This window comes from Macaca nemestrina, chromosome 14 (assembly GCF_043159975.1).
Source record: "Macaca nemestrina isolate mMacNem1 chromosome 14, mMacNem.hap1, whole genome shotgun sequence".
In the NCBI taxonomy this organism is placed as follows: domain Eukaryota; kingdom Metazoa; phylum Chordata; class Mammalia; order Primates; family Cercopithecidae; genus Macaca; species Macaca nemestrina.
The window spans coordinates 31,417,205-31,434,179 of NC_092138.1; positions in this window are offsets into that span (position 1 = coordinate 31,417,205).

Here is a 16,975-nt window from a genome sequence, read left to right on the forward strand (position 1 = left end):
CACACAGAGTCCCTGTTGGTGCACTGCCTAGTGGAGATGTGAGAAGAGGGTCACTGTCCTCCAGACCCCAGAATTGTAGATTCACTGACAGTTTGCACCATGCACCTGGGAAAGCCACAGGCACTCAGCACCAGCCCATGAAAGCAGCCAAGAGGAGGGCTATACCCTGCAAACACACAGAGAGCTGCCCAAGACTGTGGGAGCCCACCTCTTGCATCAGTGTATCCTGGATGTGAGACATGGAGTCAAAGGAGATCATTTTGGAGCTTTAAGATTTCACTGCCCTGCTGGATTTTAGACTTGCATTGGGCCTGTAACCCCTTTGTTTCAGCCAATTTATCCCATTTGCAATGACTGTATTTACCCAATTCCTGTATTGCCATTGTATCTAGGAAGTAACTAACTTTCTTTTGATTTTACAGGCTCATAGGTGGAAGGGACTTGCCTTATCTCAGATGAGACTTTGGACTGTGGACTTCTGAATTAATGCTGAAATGAGTTAAGACTTTGGGAGAAAGTTAGGAATGCATGATTGGTTTTGAAATGTGAGGACATGAAATTTGGGAGGGGTCAGGGATGGAATGATATGGTTTGGCTCTGTGTCCCCATCCAAATCTCATCTTGAATTGTACTCCCATAATTCCCACATGTTGTGGGAGGAATCCAATGGGAGATAATCCAATGGGAGGAATCCAATGGGAGAATCATGAGGGTAGTTTCTCCCACACTATTCCCATGGTATTGAGTAAGTCTCATGAGATCTAATGGTTTGATAAAGGGAAACCTGCTTCACCTGGCTCTCATTCTCTCTCTTGCTACTGCCATGTAAGAAGTGCCTTTTGCCTTCCACCATGATTGTGAGGCCTCCCTAGACACGTGGAATTGTCAGTCCATTAAACTTCTTTTTCTTCCCAGTCTTGGGTATGTCTTTATCAGCAGTGTGAAAATGGATAATATAGCCATATTCATCCCTGCACCCTACAGAGGGAATCTCTTTCTTTCCTTTTTTTTTTTTTTTTTTTTTTTTTGAGATGGATTCCCACTCTGTCAGCAGGCTGGAGTGCAGTGGTGTGATCTTGGCTCACTGCAACCTCTGCCTCCCCAGTTCAAGTGATTCTCCTGCCTCAGCCTCCCAAGTAGCTGGGATTACAAGCATGCGCTGCCACACCCAGCTAATTTTTGTATTTTTAGTAGACATGGGATTTCACCATGTTGGCCAGGCTGGTGTCAATCTCCTGACCTGGTGATCTGCCTGCCTTGGCCTCCCAAAGTGCTGGGATTACAGGTGTGAGCCACCATGATCGGCCCAGAGGGCATATCTTAGCATGTTTTATTTATGCTTAAAACAATTGTGCAACCCATCCAAAATGGCTAAACTATTTACATAATTTATACATTGCTGGGATGATTAATTGACAACTATTTTTCCTGTTACACTAATGTAGAATTGCATTCAATCATTCATTAATTAATCCCTTCATTCATATATCAATTTATTCAATAGTTATTAGGTGCCTTTATTTGCCACACACTGTATTACACATTGAAGGTGAAATTGTAAAAATAACAGAGAATTACTTCTTTCATAAGATTTGTGTGTGTGTGAATAAAATAAGAAAAATATTGTAAAGTCAATTTTTATTGCTAATGATCTGAATCAACTATAAAGTTTATATTTTAAAATACATGTTGAAGGACTTGAGCAATTGGAGATTTTGACTGGCATATATTTCCTGTCACCAAAACTTTCTTCATAATATCTTCTAGCTAAGACCTATTAATGTTCTTATGCAAAAATAATGCATAGAGAAAATGGCTCTGTTTAGAGTGAGGAAACACTCTAAAATATTAAAAGTGATCACCTCAGGAGAGTGAAAAAGCAGATTTTTTTTCCTTTTACTTTCTGAATTTACCAAATGATCTATAATTGGCACAAATTTTCATAATAGTGTATCCGTGGAGGTAACTATAGCTCCTGGTACAGGAAAAACTGTCAGTAGTTTGTCACAACATAAGTTGTTTATTGCTCATATCACAGTCCACTGAAGTTGCTCCGGATTCTATGTCTTTGTTTTTTTTTTTTTTTAAGTGTGATTCAGACACTCAGAGCTGCTCCATTTTGTGGCTCTGCAATCTTCAATAAGCCCCTCCCAAGTTTTCCCTGGGAGTTTTGCTCATTCCTGCATTCCAGAAGGAAAAGAAGATGCTCCTCTGGCAGTAGTGCATGGAAGTCATCTGTATCACTTTTACCCACATCCCCACAGGCCAAATCTCAGTCACTTGGCCACACTCAGATGTAAGGAAGACTGGAAAATGTAGGCTACTTGTGTGACCCGTGTGAAGAAAAAACAGGGCTGGTGAACACATGGGAGGTCTTGGTCCTAATCTGCTCTTCTGTTCCATTTGGAGCAATTTACTCCCATTCCCATGCATAGAACACCCTTGCCCTTCCCCAGAGATGACTTGGAGAGACCACTCAATGTCCCGACCAACCACAGCATCCATTTCAAAGCCCTGTGTCTCCATAAAATGCACAGCCCATGCCATCCTTCCAGATGCGGCTCCTCATGGTCCAGGGACCTTTGAATTAGAAAGACAAGTTCTATTCCTTTACCTCTCATCCCAACAAACCCATTCAGTGGGCCAGGGAAAGGGTAACAGCAATAAATGCTCCACGTAGACAGTGGATGAATAGAGACACACACTGCAGACTGATATCTGTCCATAATACACTCCTGCTGGGTTGTCATTGTGAGGTTCTGGTTGCGGCAGGAGGCTCAGTCCTTGATTCCACCCTGGTTCTGCCCTCTGGGAGAAGCTGTTTCACCCATTGCTCCTGGAATCTGGCTCTTCCTTCCGAGACGTTCTTTATTGTTCGTTCTTCTGCCAGACCATTTTCAAAGTCACTATTGAGAAGAAAACCCTCCTTGGAGGCTATACATATACCGTTTACACAGCAAAATTCAAGCTGATATAAATTCAGGGTCCTGAAGATTGTTTTAAGTCTCAAATAGTTAAGGTTTTTTTTCTGTGCAGGCTTATGGTTTTGTTGGCAATCACTGTGCCATAAAAAAACATAGTCAGCTTCTGGTATATACGCTTTCATCCAGTTTTGTGTACCGGTAACCACACCCAGTGTTATTTCCTAAACGTTAGTTTCAGAACTCAATTATTTCTGTGTTTTATCAACCCCACTATGCCTCTCTCACATCAAGGGTGACTTTCTTGTGCTATCTGGGATTATGGTAGGGGTGGGAAGGCCACACCTTCCACCTGATGTTTGCCACAAGAATGAGTCTTATTGGGCCTTTGTCACATAAATTTGTTTCATGCTTATCTGTTTCTGTTGAGGGCCTAAAGAAAACAGCTTCTCCAACCTTTTGGTGTCCCAAATTCCTGAACTCTCCAATCCCTTTTATCCTGCTTGAAAACTGGTCAATTCCATCCTAAGTTTTCTCTTTGTATTTATTATTATTGCAGTAAGATATTCATAACATAACATTTATCTTATTTATTTTTAAATACATTCATATTGTTGTACAACCACCACCCTCCAACTATCCACAGAACTCTTTATCAATCCAAATGAAATTCTGCACCCATTAAACAATAACTCCCCATTTCCACCTCCCTCCAATCCCCTGGAAACCACCATCATTCTACATTCTGTCTTTATCAATTTGATGACTTTGAGTATCTCATATCAGTGGAATCATACAATAGTTGTCCTTTTGTGTCTGGCTTATTTCACTTAACATAATGTCTTCAAGGTTCATCCAAGTTGTAGCATATGTAAGAATTTCCTTCCTTTTAAAGGCTGAATAATATTTTATTGTGCTTATATACCACATCGACACATCAGCACCCCGTGTTTAAAATTTTGTTATGAGGCCAGGCGCGGTGGATCAAGCCTGTAATCCCGGCACTTTGGGAGGCCGAGACGAGCGGATCACGAGGTCAGGAGATCGAGACCATCCTGGCTGACACGGTGAAACCCCGTCTCTACTAAAAAAAAAAAAAATGCAAAAAACTAGCCGGCGAGGTGGCGGGCGCCTGTAGTCCCAGCTACTCGGGAGGCTGAGGCAGGAGAATGGCATGAACCCGGGAGGCGGAGCTTGCAGTGAGCTGAGATCCGGCCACTGCACTCCAGCCTGGGCAGCAGAGCGAGACTCCGTCTCAAAAAAAAAAAAAAAATGTGTTATGAATTAGTATCCCATTTGATATCACTTACTTTGCTTCTTAAGACAACTCTTTGGGGCCTGTCAGAGGGTGGAGAGTGGGAGGAAGGAGTGTATCAGGAGGAATAGCTAATGGATGCTGGGCTTAATACCTGAGTGATGGGATGATCTGTGTGGCAAACCATCATGGCACACATTTACCTATGTAACAAACCTGCACATCCTGCAATGTACCCTGAACTTAAAATAAAAATTGAAGGCCGGCTGCGGTGGCTCATGCCTGTAATCCCAGCACTTTGGGAGGCCAAGGCAGGCAAATCACGAGGTCAGGAGTTCGAGACCAGCCTGGCCAACATGGTGAAACCCCATCTCTACTAAAAATACAAAAAATTAGCTGGGCGTAGTGGTGGGCATCTGTAATCCCAGCAACTTGGGAGGCTGAGGCAGGAGAATCACTTTAACCCAGGAGTTGGAGGTTGCAGTGAGCCTAGATCGTGCCACTGCACTCCAGCCTGGGCAGCAGAGAGGGACTCCGTCTCAAAATAATAATAATAAGTAAATAAATATTGGGGAAAAAAAAGACAACTCCAGAAGTTGTAATAGATAAAATATCAATGGCTGTCTTAGCTAGTTCCCCCAAAAGCAGAGGCTGTTAAGGACCTGAGTGCTGGTAATTCATTTGGTAGGTGAACTCAGAAGACAAGAAGGAAGGAATAAGGAGACAAAGACAGGGAAGAAGGGAGACACAGTATAAAGTGTGCTATAGAGGTCACTGCTGTGGGTTCAACTCTGCAGAGATTCCTGAGGAGTACATAGAATGCCTTCCAGAATTGTGTACCTGAATGGTAGAGATTGGAGCATTTACCCACTCAGTCCTATCCCCACTGGTTGAGGGCCGCCTCTGGAGATGATAATTTTCTCGCTTGTCCATAATGCATTTGCTTGTGAGCAGGCCAGGCATATTTCTGCGAGGTAGAGAAGACCGGGAGGCAAAAAGTAGGGGATGCACATGGCATATTAGAAGTGGGACACTGTCAACACCAAATCTGTCTAAGTTATTACAGAATTCTTCATGCCAGCTACAGCTGAAATCAGAGGCAAGCTGAGGGGAGGTAAGAATGTGACATATGGTACCGGAAGTGTCTGCTACGATTACTTAACAACATACAAGTTTAGTGCTCATTAATGTCACAGCCAATTGCATGTTTCTCTGGTGGCCCTCCTCTAGCAGGACCCAAGTATCTGTCATCCTGTGTCCTGCCATATTCAACACATGATTGCCAAGGACACTGTGGTTATTTATTTATTTTTTAATTCAACTTGGACAGAAACATAGGAAATTGTCCAGGGACATTTTCATGGTCTAGGTCTGGAACAAGCCTGAATCATTTTTATCCACAACCCACTGGCCAGAACTCAGTCACATGACTGCACCTCACTGCAAGAGAGGCTGGGAGATGTAGTCCATTCTGTGTGCCAGAGGGTAGAACAAATAAATTTTGGTAAACACAAAGCAGTTTCTACTTTAGGTGTTAAGACTGGTTTTTTGTTTGTTTGTTTGTTTTTGTCTTTGTTTTCTTCACTGAAAGAAAACAGTACATGATGAACTGTTCAGAAAGGAAGGTTGTTTTAACATTTCATAACCGGATATCTGTTTGGCCCTACATGTGCACATGGGGAAAGAAACTTCTGCAATCGTCTTCTGTTTACCTACAAACGCCTCTTGGTGTTAAAATCTTTGATTCATTGAAAGAAAGAAGTGCATGAAAAACTGCTCAGAAAATAAGTTTTTTGTGTTTTTTTTTAACTTTTCAGTGCTAGATATCTATATGGCCCTACAGCTGCATGTTGGTATAAGAAACTTCTGCCACCTTCTTTTGAATGTCTGCCTAGAAACTCCTCTTACTATTAACATCTTCCATTCACTGAAAGAAAACAGTACATGATGAACTCTTCAGAAAGGAAGCTTGTTTTTGCTTTTCAGGGCAGAATATCTTTATTGTTCTATTGGCACCTATGAGTGTAAAAAACTGCTAGTTTCTTCTAAATAGGACTGTCCTTTTTATAAAGAATAAGATTGAAGGCAATATATATTAAATGTGTTAAGCCTAATCACACCCTTTGTCCTAGAAATCGCACTTGTAGAAATCCTTCTCTGGTGAATATTCTCCATTTGGTCCTCCAGATCCACCCTCCACCCTGCTTTCTCCCTGAATCGGGGCTCCCTAGTCTTGTAACTTCTGGTTGAATTGGGCCAATGGAAGGCACCAGCAGAATGAGTAGACAGGTAAGACAGAAGTGGGAGTATATAGTTCCCTGGCTCCCCCTAGTGAGGCCACGTGTTAGAAATGGCTGAATTCCCCTAGCACAGGCCATGATTCCTATTGGGAAGCAACCTCTTGCAGCGCTAGCAACTGCCATGGCTTCAGCTCCATTTGTCTCTCTCAGTTCCAGTCACCGCTTCCTCACTTTGCCCCTTTGGCTCACTGGTCTCCCTGAGTGATGCTCACACTTTCTTAAATAGTCCTCAGTTACCCCATTTAAGTGTGCTTTCAGTTTCTTGTACGAACTCTAACTAATATACTATCCTAGAGAAATAATCAGAATTTAGAAAAACATACAAAGATGTTCAGTATGGCCATATGTAAAAGAGAAAAAGCTCTGAAACTAAGTGTCTAATATATTACAATGAATCCATGATAAAAAAAAATGCACAAATATGTAAATATTCACTGCCTTTTCTGTCTCCTACCACCAATAACCCTGCCTCAACCCCAGGAAAATTCTGGTGAAGTATCTCCCTTGACTTTCCTGTCCTTGAATATGCCCCCTCAGGATATGTTACTGAGTTCAAAAAGGGTCTGGAGAGGAGAAGGGGTTTGTATTTAAAGAAGTAAAATAAATAGGTTTATTTACATAGAAAGTAGGCAAGTGTGCTGGAAAAAGAGAAACTATTATTCAGTGAGAGGAATATGAGAACCAAAAAAAAAAAATGGAAAAGAAGATGTGAGGAGATGGATGTGTAGACAAGGATTTTTCCTGTGTGTTTCTTTTTGTAAACTCACCCTGTCAACAAAACTTAACAATAAGCACTTTCATAACTTACAACACACTCACTGAAGCCTCTGAGATGGGATTCCTTTCTGACATTTATTGATTCCTAACTATGTACTACTGTGTAAAGTAAGTTACCTGCATTATTTTATTCAATGCTCTTTAAGGCCTCTCCGTATTCAAGATGAGGAAACTGAAACACAGAAAGTTTAGCTGGGTTTTCATGCCCCACTACTCAGATGATACATCCATACGAAAATATATTACACAGAAATTGTGTTTTGAAAGTTTAAAAAATCTGAATACGATGGAGTATTGTCTTTTTAAATTACGTTTTATTTTCTGCTTGTAAAACCAAAATATCTAAAAATCTGAAAAACTATGTAGAGGCAAGAAAAAAGAAAGAGAAAATAAGGAATGAAAGCAAATATAGTATTTATTTAATAAATATTTATTGAGCTTAGGCTATAGCAGTGAACCAGATAAAATCCCTGCATTTATAGAACCAGCATTCTCGGAGAGAGACAGACAATTGGACAAAAAGTAATAGGTAGTAACATGATACACCTGTAGCATTGGGATAGTAAGTGAAAGGGGCTATTTTAGATGGGATATTCCTGGAAGCATCTTTACGAATTGACATTTGAACAGAAACCTGAGGAGGCATTGTTGAAGAAATGAACGTGGTGAGGCAGTCGGCAATGAGACCATCTGGAAGAAGAGCAGTTCAGAGGGAAAAAAAAAAAAAAAAGCAAGTACAGGACTCAAGCAAGTACAGGACTCAAGCAAGAGTGTGGGACACACAAGTGCTACCCTTACTGGAGCTCAATGAGTGAGAGGAAGAGCATACTCTCTGGGGTTTTGGGACAGCGTGGATGTCATGTGGGCCTTGGAGGCCACAGGAGGAACTTTGGATTATAGTCCAAACATAATGAGATATCACTGGATGTTTTTGAACAGGGGAGTGACATGATGTGATTCATGTTTTAAATTACTCCATCTACCCTGTGAAGAATAATGGTAAACTCTTGGTTAAACTTTGAGTGTTTTTGTTTTGGTTTTCTGCTTTAACAAAAAGCATATTTTAGTTTTGCATGCAAAAAATAAAATGTAACTTTAAAAGACCGAAGGTCAACTGTATTCATTATTCATTACTGCATAACGTATTACCCCAAAGCTCAGCAGCTGAAATCCATAAGCATTTATTATCTCATGGTTTCTGTGGATCAGAAATCCAGGAGTGGCTTAGTTGAATGGCCCTGGCTCAGGATCTCACAAAAGGCTGCAATCAAGGTGGCAGGAATCTCAGCGCCCCAATAGGTGAAGATCTGCTTCTGGGCTCTCTCATGTGGCTTTTGGCCAGCCTCAAATCTTCTCTGGCTTTTGGTTCTTCACAAAATGGGTAGCTTCCTTTCCCCAGAGTATCCAAGAGACAGAAAGAATGAAAGCGTTCCTAAGACAGAAGCCACAGTCTTTTTATAACCTAATCTCAGAAGAACATCCCATCACTTCTACCATATTCTACTCCTTAGGAATCACTAGATCCAGTATACACTCAAGGGGAGAAATTACCCAAGAACATGAATACAAGGTGGCAGGGAACACCAGGGGCCTTATTGGAGGATGCTGTCATTTCCTCCAAGCTATCTCATTTACAGAAGCAGAAACAATCCAGGTATAACCTGGTCTCTACCACTTGCCTTCAGGCCTTCACAGGATGGTTGTGAGGATGACTCTGAAAGGAGTTTGAAAATGGTTTAGCAAGGGGGAGTATAGGGGCTTACTTTGCTTTTCTCATTGGCCCATTCTCTTAATATCCAGTCCAGACCTCGTCTATGTTCTTTTTCATCCCTTGTAGCAATGAGTTGTTTTCATATAAGGGTTATAATTTTTTTTACTAGAATAAAAACCTAGTTTGAACAAAAATATACAACAGGGGGAAGAACACAGTGCCAACTCCTCCAGATTCAGGAAGAACTTCCTAACTGCTTACCTCCTAGTAACGGCAGTTCTGACAACCCAATCTCAAAGGACCCACACATCCAGCAGACGTGAGGCCAACAGAATGTGTATGTGAGGGGAGGGCCAATGATGAGCAGGATGTTCTATATATTTGCATTTGACAGTTGTCTTATGTCTTTCCATAGTTCTCCAAATTCGATTATAAACCCCTTGAAGGAAGAGACCTCATTAGTCTCTAAACTCTGTCCTCAAGCTCCAACATTAAATAATTCCCTGGGAAAAATCTTCCTCTCTTGAAAGCAACTCAGTTTTTTAAAACAGCAGCAACAGAAACAACCTTAAATTCAAACTTGCTTAAAGTGTATCATGGCACTCCACAAAGAACATTCCTCAGAACACAGCTTCCACTTTAAGATACAAAGATCTGACTCTGGGCAATTCTCTAAATCTTCATGACTTTTTCACCCCCAAGTGACTTCTCCTTCATCCTCAGCCTTCTCTTCAAGTACTGATACTTTCCTCCTATCCCTACTTTTTATCTGATTTCCCTGAGACAGAAATTCCTTCATACTCTTCATACTACTTTAGTTAAGTATTTGCACAGACACAATTTCTCCCTCCTTCTAATTACAGTCTGGAAGGCTTTTTCCACCAGCTAGAGGAATTCTTAGGCAGCGGCAGGTGGCCATAGGGAGTGTGGAAGAAAGGAAGCTCCTGAAATCACAGTAGATCAACTTGTTTGAGCCAAAAATTAAGCAAGAGTCAGTCTCTTTAGGGTGAATGAATTAGGAGGGAGGTGTCAGAATGGACTGCCTATTATCTGAGTTGTTTATGAATACATTAGCATTAATTAATACATACATGAATATGTTTTACATTAATTTGTGTTGTTGAAATATATGTGGGCCGACCATCTGCCTAAGGGCATGCAGGAAGCGTTCCCAGAATTCTCTCAGTAGCCATGATCTAAACAGTTCACCCTTATGTTCTCTGTCCATGTTTGGACAAGGGATGTTTCAGCTACTCAAACAATTAGGTAAAGACTTGTTTACAGGGAAAAAGGCTAAGACAGGAAAATGATGGTGTCAGCATCTGTTCTATTTAAATAAAACATGAATGATATATGCTAAATGTTTGGTGCCTACTCTATGCCAAGCATTTTACAACTATGACCTTATATAAAGAAGCTGAAAAGAGAAGCAACTACAGTTTACTGATTGATTTATGCAGTCTCAGGTACTTGACACACATGATTTCATTCAGTTTTCCACGAAAATTCCAAAGTAGGTAAATTAGACCAATTCTACAGAGGGGAAAGTCGAGGTCCAGAGAACATAGTAAGTCCAAAGTCACAGAGCCAGGCTGTGTGTTCAGACACATTTCACTCCAGAGGCTCTGCTTTTGGATGGCATATCAGCTTTTTGTTTGTTTGTTTGTTTGTTTGTTTTGAGACGAAGTCTTGCTCAGTCGCCCAGGCTGGAGTGCAGTGGTGTGATCTCTGCTCACTGCAAGCCCCGCCTCCTGGGTTCACGTCATTCTTCTGCCTCAGCCTCCTGTGTAGCTGGGACTACAGGCACCTGCCACCACATGCAGCTAATTTTCTGTACTTTTAGTAGAGACAGGGTTTCACCGTGTTAGCCAGGATGGTCTCAATCTCCTAACCTCATGATCCACCTGCCTTGGCCTCCCAAAGTGCTGGGATTACAGGTGTGAGCCACTGCGCCAAGCCAGCATATCAGCTTTTACACAAAGAGACCCTGAGGTCAAAAAGGCCAAGTCCTCAGAAGTCGTTTTCAAAAGTGAGAGAGGAAAGCAAAAGTAGGCAGAGACTTGGGAGAAGAAAGGAAAGAAGACAAAGAGAAGAGGCTCTCGGAAAGGATGAAAAGATAGAAAATGAAGCATAAAAAGGGAAAGAAAATGAGCTTCAGGAAAGGAAGAGGGAAAAGAAATGACTACAATATAAGGGAGAAATTAACTGCTTTTTAAGAGAGAAACAATCACAATTAACAGTGTTCCTTAAGAGTTCTATTGCTGAACAACAGACAATTAATTTGCTTTTATCTTTTAGCCCTCCAAGTAAGTAATGACTATAAAAGAGAGAAGGAAAAACTACTATTTGTTAAGTGTCTTATTTGTTAAGTATCTTCTGTGAGGGCTTTGGCTAGCCCATGGGTTTGGAGAAAATTGGAAAAAAGAAATCCTGTCTTGTTTGAGGCAGCTCCACAAGTGTGCTTATTCCCTCCCCTGGAGAACAGCCCGAAGAAATGTGCAAGATGGCTGGTCTGCTGTGTGCTAGGATCTTGATGTATTATCACATTCCTATAACACAACAACAATTATCCCCACATTGTAGACTAGAAATCTTAGGAATCTGAGGTACAAAGGAATAAAATCTCACACCATACCACACACCCATGCACACACACCCCTCCCCCAACATCTCAAAGTCTAAGATAGTATTAATTGCAAGTAATTTAAACGCAATAAACAATAAAGGTAACTTGTTAGCTGACTTAACTGAAAATCCCAGAAATAGGGTGAACTTCAGGTTAGGATTGATCAGGAGGTGAACTGATTTTCCTACAATCTCAATCATAAGTCCTCCCCGTGCGCCACCTTCTCCTCACACCCTCACACCTCAGCAGTTGTAAAAGGCACAGCTACACACTACACAGTTCAAGGCATCTTCTCTCGTAGTTCTCACAGAGTGAGAAGAAAGCCTGTTTGCTAGGAGTTCCTAGCAAATGTCTCCTCTATTCTCATTGTCCCAAATTGGATTGCATGTTTATCCTTAAACTAGTAATTATGCCCAGAGGATAGGATTATGCTGGTAACGTAAGCCTGATCACCTTCCCAATCTCTAGAACTGAGTAGAGCATTCGTTTTCCTAAAAGGTACAATTGCTAAGGAATTGTGGATACCAAAATGAAAATCAAACTAATTACCAAAAGAAGGAATGAATATTTGGGTGGGCACCCATACGTCCATCACAGCAAGTGTGATAGAGTTTATGCTATCACTTAATTATTTCTCATTCCTTCCCTACCTTCATGAGGAGGGTGTATTTCCTGACCCGCCGTTGAACCTGGGCTTAAGCATGTGACTTACTCCTCCTGGCTCTTGGCTTCCAGCTTGTTCATGTGACTTGCATTGGCCAATGGGATATTAGCAGATATGATATGAGCACTGTTAGATTTACCCTCGTGCATTTCTGCCGTCTCCATAAGAACACAAGCCAGGTAGCCCACTTGCCCAAGAGAATGAGAGACACATAGAGCAGACGTGGACCTAATCTGCAGCTTGGAGGCAAGCCCAGGTAGACCTAGCCCGGGTCAGCCAACCCCCACCTGACCTGCAGACTTACGAGAGAGACTGAATAATTGCGTGAAGCTGCTGAACCTCAAAGTGTTTTGCCATGTAGCATTATTGTGGCAAGAGTTGACTAAGAGAGCAGCTAAGTCAATTCTAGGTGTGTATTATTTTTTTACAATGCAGTGCAGAGCATTGCTCTGTACGTGTTTTCTCTTCTCCTTGGCTGCAATCTAGCCTGGGTCTCAGCTGAAAATAAAGCCTGTGGCTTTATTCTCCATTCTTAGTTTTACAGAAACATCTGATCCTGTCGGCAGCAGCTTTTGAAGGTCCTTCAAGAGGGCTGACCACGTGAGCTGGTCAGCCCCGTCCGGCAAAACCACACAGCCATCATTTCCAAACCCTGCCAAGCAAAAGCTTGCAACATTGAAATGGCTGCACCTCAAACTGTCATGTGATTTCTGTATCATAGGAATTTTAGAAACAGATGGTGAGCACAGACGACAGTGACGGTTGTACTACGCGTTTGGGGCAAAGGGGAATGAGCGAGCAAGGGGGCGAGAATCAAGCAAATTCTGGAGGAGCACTGGAAGAAAAGAGGACTGCTGAGAGCTTGCCTTCTGCCAGAAAATACAACCACAGGTTGCAAGAAGTTGGGGGGAAAAAAATGCCTGACAGGCAGTTTGGGGAGCAGGGTGGGAAGAAGCAAAAAGAGGTATTTTGCTTCTAAAACAGGGAGGACTATATGTTTGAACATTTTTTTTTTAAGTTACACCAGAAAAATAGGCAGCCAAATTAATCAGTTCACCTAAGCTCGACCTTTTGGCAAATGATTTTGTTGCTTGAGGAAATACGCAGTGTCAGAAGAGTTGAAGATTGAGAGCATGCCTGGAAACCGATTTTAGAAAAATGACCCCAGACACCCACCCCACATCCACTGCCACCAGTGCCCTGCTCCCCAGACACCCCCTTTCATTTCGAGGGGGGTGGCGATTTCTGTGGACGTCTCAGATGGCTGCTCTCCTAATTCTATCATGAAATGTATTTCCCCTGGAGCTGGCATTTATCGCTGAATTCTGGCACAGGTCCTGAAATGTTGCATCTGCACCGCTAAACTGAGGTTACTTGTAGTTCATTAATATGCAAAAGGGGCCATGAAATCATTCCTGTTTCTGACAGGAGTTCGTACATGCCTTTCTGGAATGCCTCATTTCTGAAGTGGTCTGGCACTGAGACTTTCCTTGTCTTCTTTGAATCAGCTCCATCTTGTCACTACATAAAGAGTTAAAAAAAAAAAAAAAAAGAAAAAATCGCTTTCTGAAATCTCAAGGAAGATGTGGCGCATCTTTCTTTCTCTTTTCTTTCCCTTCTCCTTTTTTTTTTTTTGTCATCCCCCCACCCCCTTCCATGAACACATCAAAGTAAGAAGTGACATGCAGTGCCCTGGAGCTCTTAGCAACATGCTTTTAGGTTTGGAAAATTTCATTTTCTACCTTATGATGATTACATGAGGACAGATGAAATGCTCGCTTTGAGCTTTATTTGAGAAAGAGATGTAATAAATGTTGTGGCTTCCCACTGAATGGGACAAATCCATTTTGGTCATGTGAGGATATTAAAAATTACATACGTGTGTGCACAGACACAGCCTGTGTGACTTAGGTGGCATTTGTGGTCCCAGATACTGAAAAAGGAGACCTTGGCTGGCTTCTTTCAGAAAATGCTGAATAAAGTTTTTCATTTTATCCGGCTCTGAAAGCATTTGATTCCAAATGAAAATGAGTTCCCGCCCTGTCTGAGCGACAGCAATCCCCTTTAAACCAGTCCCCCACCCCCACCAACATACAGACACACACACACACTCATTCATGCACGTAAACACACACACATACACACAAAGAAATGTAGAATTCACACAACTGACACAGCTTTCAGAGTCCCCATAGCTGAAACCCACAAGTGTGCCTGCCTGTTGAAGAATTAATCCAATGTCCCCTTTCCAGCAAGTTTATTTTTCCAAACACTGGAGAAAGGCAGAAGACATTTGTGTTTTGTTCCATCTATCATGATTTTTTTTGTGTTCGTGTGTTTGTGTTTTTGCCTGAGGAACTTCTCTATTAGCTGGGAGCTGAATGGCAAATGATAAGCTCACCTTGCTCAGGAAACACAGCCAGCAAAGTAGAGAAATAGCCTCATGGTTTCAGCCCTATGCTCCAAGTAGGAAAGGATGCTAGAAAAGAAATAGAGTATTCACTGAGTAAACCATTTTCCTGCACACAGAAACATGCAATCTCAGGCTCTATTCAAAGCTCTCACATCACATATGCCACTCTTTGTTCAGCCCACAGCTGGACCACACAGGTTGTGAGATGCAGAATTTGCACAGGCTTTGCTTGTCAGCTCTGGCAGCCCATCCGCTATAGAAAGTCAATCATCAACCACCCTCAGGGTCAGTTCCTCAGCTACTTGTGATCACGCTGATCATTCACATTTGGAGTAGAACTATGAAATTTTTGCTCTGGCTGCAGGAAGAGGAGAGATCCGGATCCTTTTTCATGAATAACCTAAACTCCAGCTATTCAATGATGAGTAATCTCTGTTTACTCTCCCTCCTAAGGCAAAAAGAAATCGCTTTGATTGAATGCTTACTATGTGCTCTCAGATAGATTTCCTGCCCTTCTTCCACTCTGCTCTATATCTAAAGGGAGACGACAACTTGTAAATATATTCAAATATTGAAAGTTTATAAGTTTTCTCATTTAAGCCTCACATTCCCTCTGGGGCAGGTACTATTACAATTCCTACTTTACAGGAGAGGAAACCAAAGCTCCTTGAGTCTATACAGTTTCCCCATGAGCACACATGGATGGAGGAGCTGAGATTCAAATCCCCAGGATTTCACTTCAGAGCCCATGCTATCAACCGCCATGTTAGACCTCCTCCTGTTGGTGGGAGGGTCTTGGGGTTCCTGTGTCCTGTGTTCCCCTCCTAATCATGAAGTATTGCAATTTCTGCTTACAAGTTCATTTCCTCCTCCAGGCGCAGTGGCTCACGCCTGTAATCTCAGCACTTTGGGAGGCCGAGGCAAGACGGATCACGAGGTCAACAGATCGAAACCATCCTAGCCAACATGGTGAAACCCCATCTTTACTAAAAATTCAAAAATTAGCTGGGCGTGGTAGCATGCACCTGTAGTCCCAGCTACTTGGGAGGCTAAGGCAGGAGAATCATTTGAACCCAGGAGATGGAGGTTGCAGTGAGCTGAGATCACCACTGCACTCCAGCCTGGCAACAGAGTGCAAAAAAAAAAAAAAAAAACCAGTTCATTTCCTACATAGATTGTAAGCCCCTGGAGTAATTTTAATCATTAGTTCTCCAGTGTCTGACACCTTAAAAGTGTTAGATAAATGTTTGTTGAATGAATTAAAAAACTAACTAATGAGGCACAGAATGTCAGCACATTTAAGGGAAGGCAAGTAAAGAATAAAATTCAGAGGAGAAAAAATTAAGTCTCTGGTTGAGAAAAAAGAGATGGAAAGATTCAGGGAGTTAGACTCAAGGAAAACGGAGGAGATTTGGTGCCAGTAAGACTTTCTCGATGCATTATGCCGCCATTGTTGGGAAGGTCCCTGAGAAGGGGTGGGCAGGGAGAGTGTGCACACCAAGGTGGGATGTTGTTGCAATTCCTGACTGAGTCAGAAGGGTCACGGAATAGAAATCAAGAAACTGGGTTACAGCTCCATGTTTACTACTCACTAGCTGTCTACTTTGGGGCAAGTTCTTGACCCTCTTTGGGCTTCAGGCTCTTAGTTTGCATGGTGACAAAACTGGATTAGAGGGTCCTTGTAGCAGTGTAGAGAAGCAGAGGAATATAATTATATTATAAACTGGCTGCACGCATTTTATAAATACAGCATATGAATAACTTATTATTGTCAATAACAAACATAACACATCAAACGAGTGCTTTTTATGAACCGAGCATGGTGCGTGTGTGTGTGTATGTGTGTGTGTGTGTATGTGTGTGTGCGCGCACGCGTGTGTGTGCATCCCTGCCTAAGAAGATATTATAGTCCTCACTTTAATGAAGGCAGAGATTGAGAGTCAAAGAAATTACAAAACATGCTCAAGCTCATGTAGCTAGTAAGTGGCCAAGCTGGGATTTTAATTCAGGTCAGTCTGTCTCTGAAGTCCACACTTAGGCACATAAAGAGCCCAATGCCACTCTATACCTCAGCAAATGTCCCTCAGAGGAACCTGCTGTCATTTTGACTGAAAAAACCCTGGTGACTGCCCAACTCCTATGTTCAATACTGCTCGGACCAGTGTGACAGTCCGTGGAGAGAGGCTCCTCCGAGGTCCCTTCGGACCGTTAGAAAACACTTAGCAGTACTACTATAGCGCTGCCTCCACAGCCGCCGGTATGCCTGCTGGTGTCAGACCAGCAGCAGACTGCCTCAGGATGAATGAAC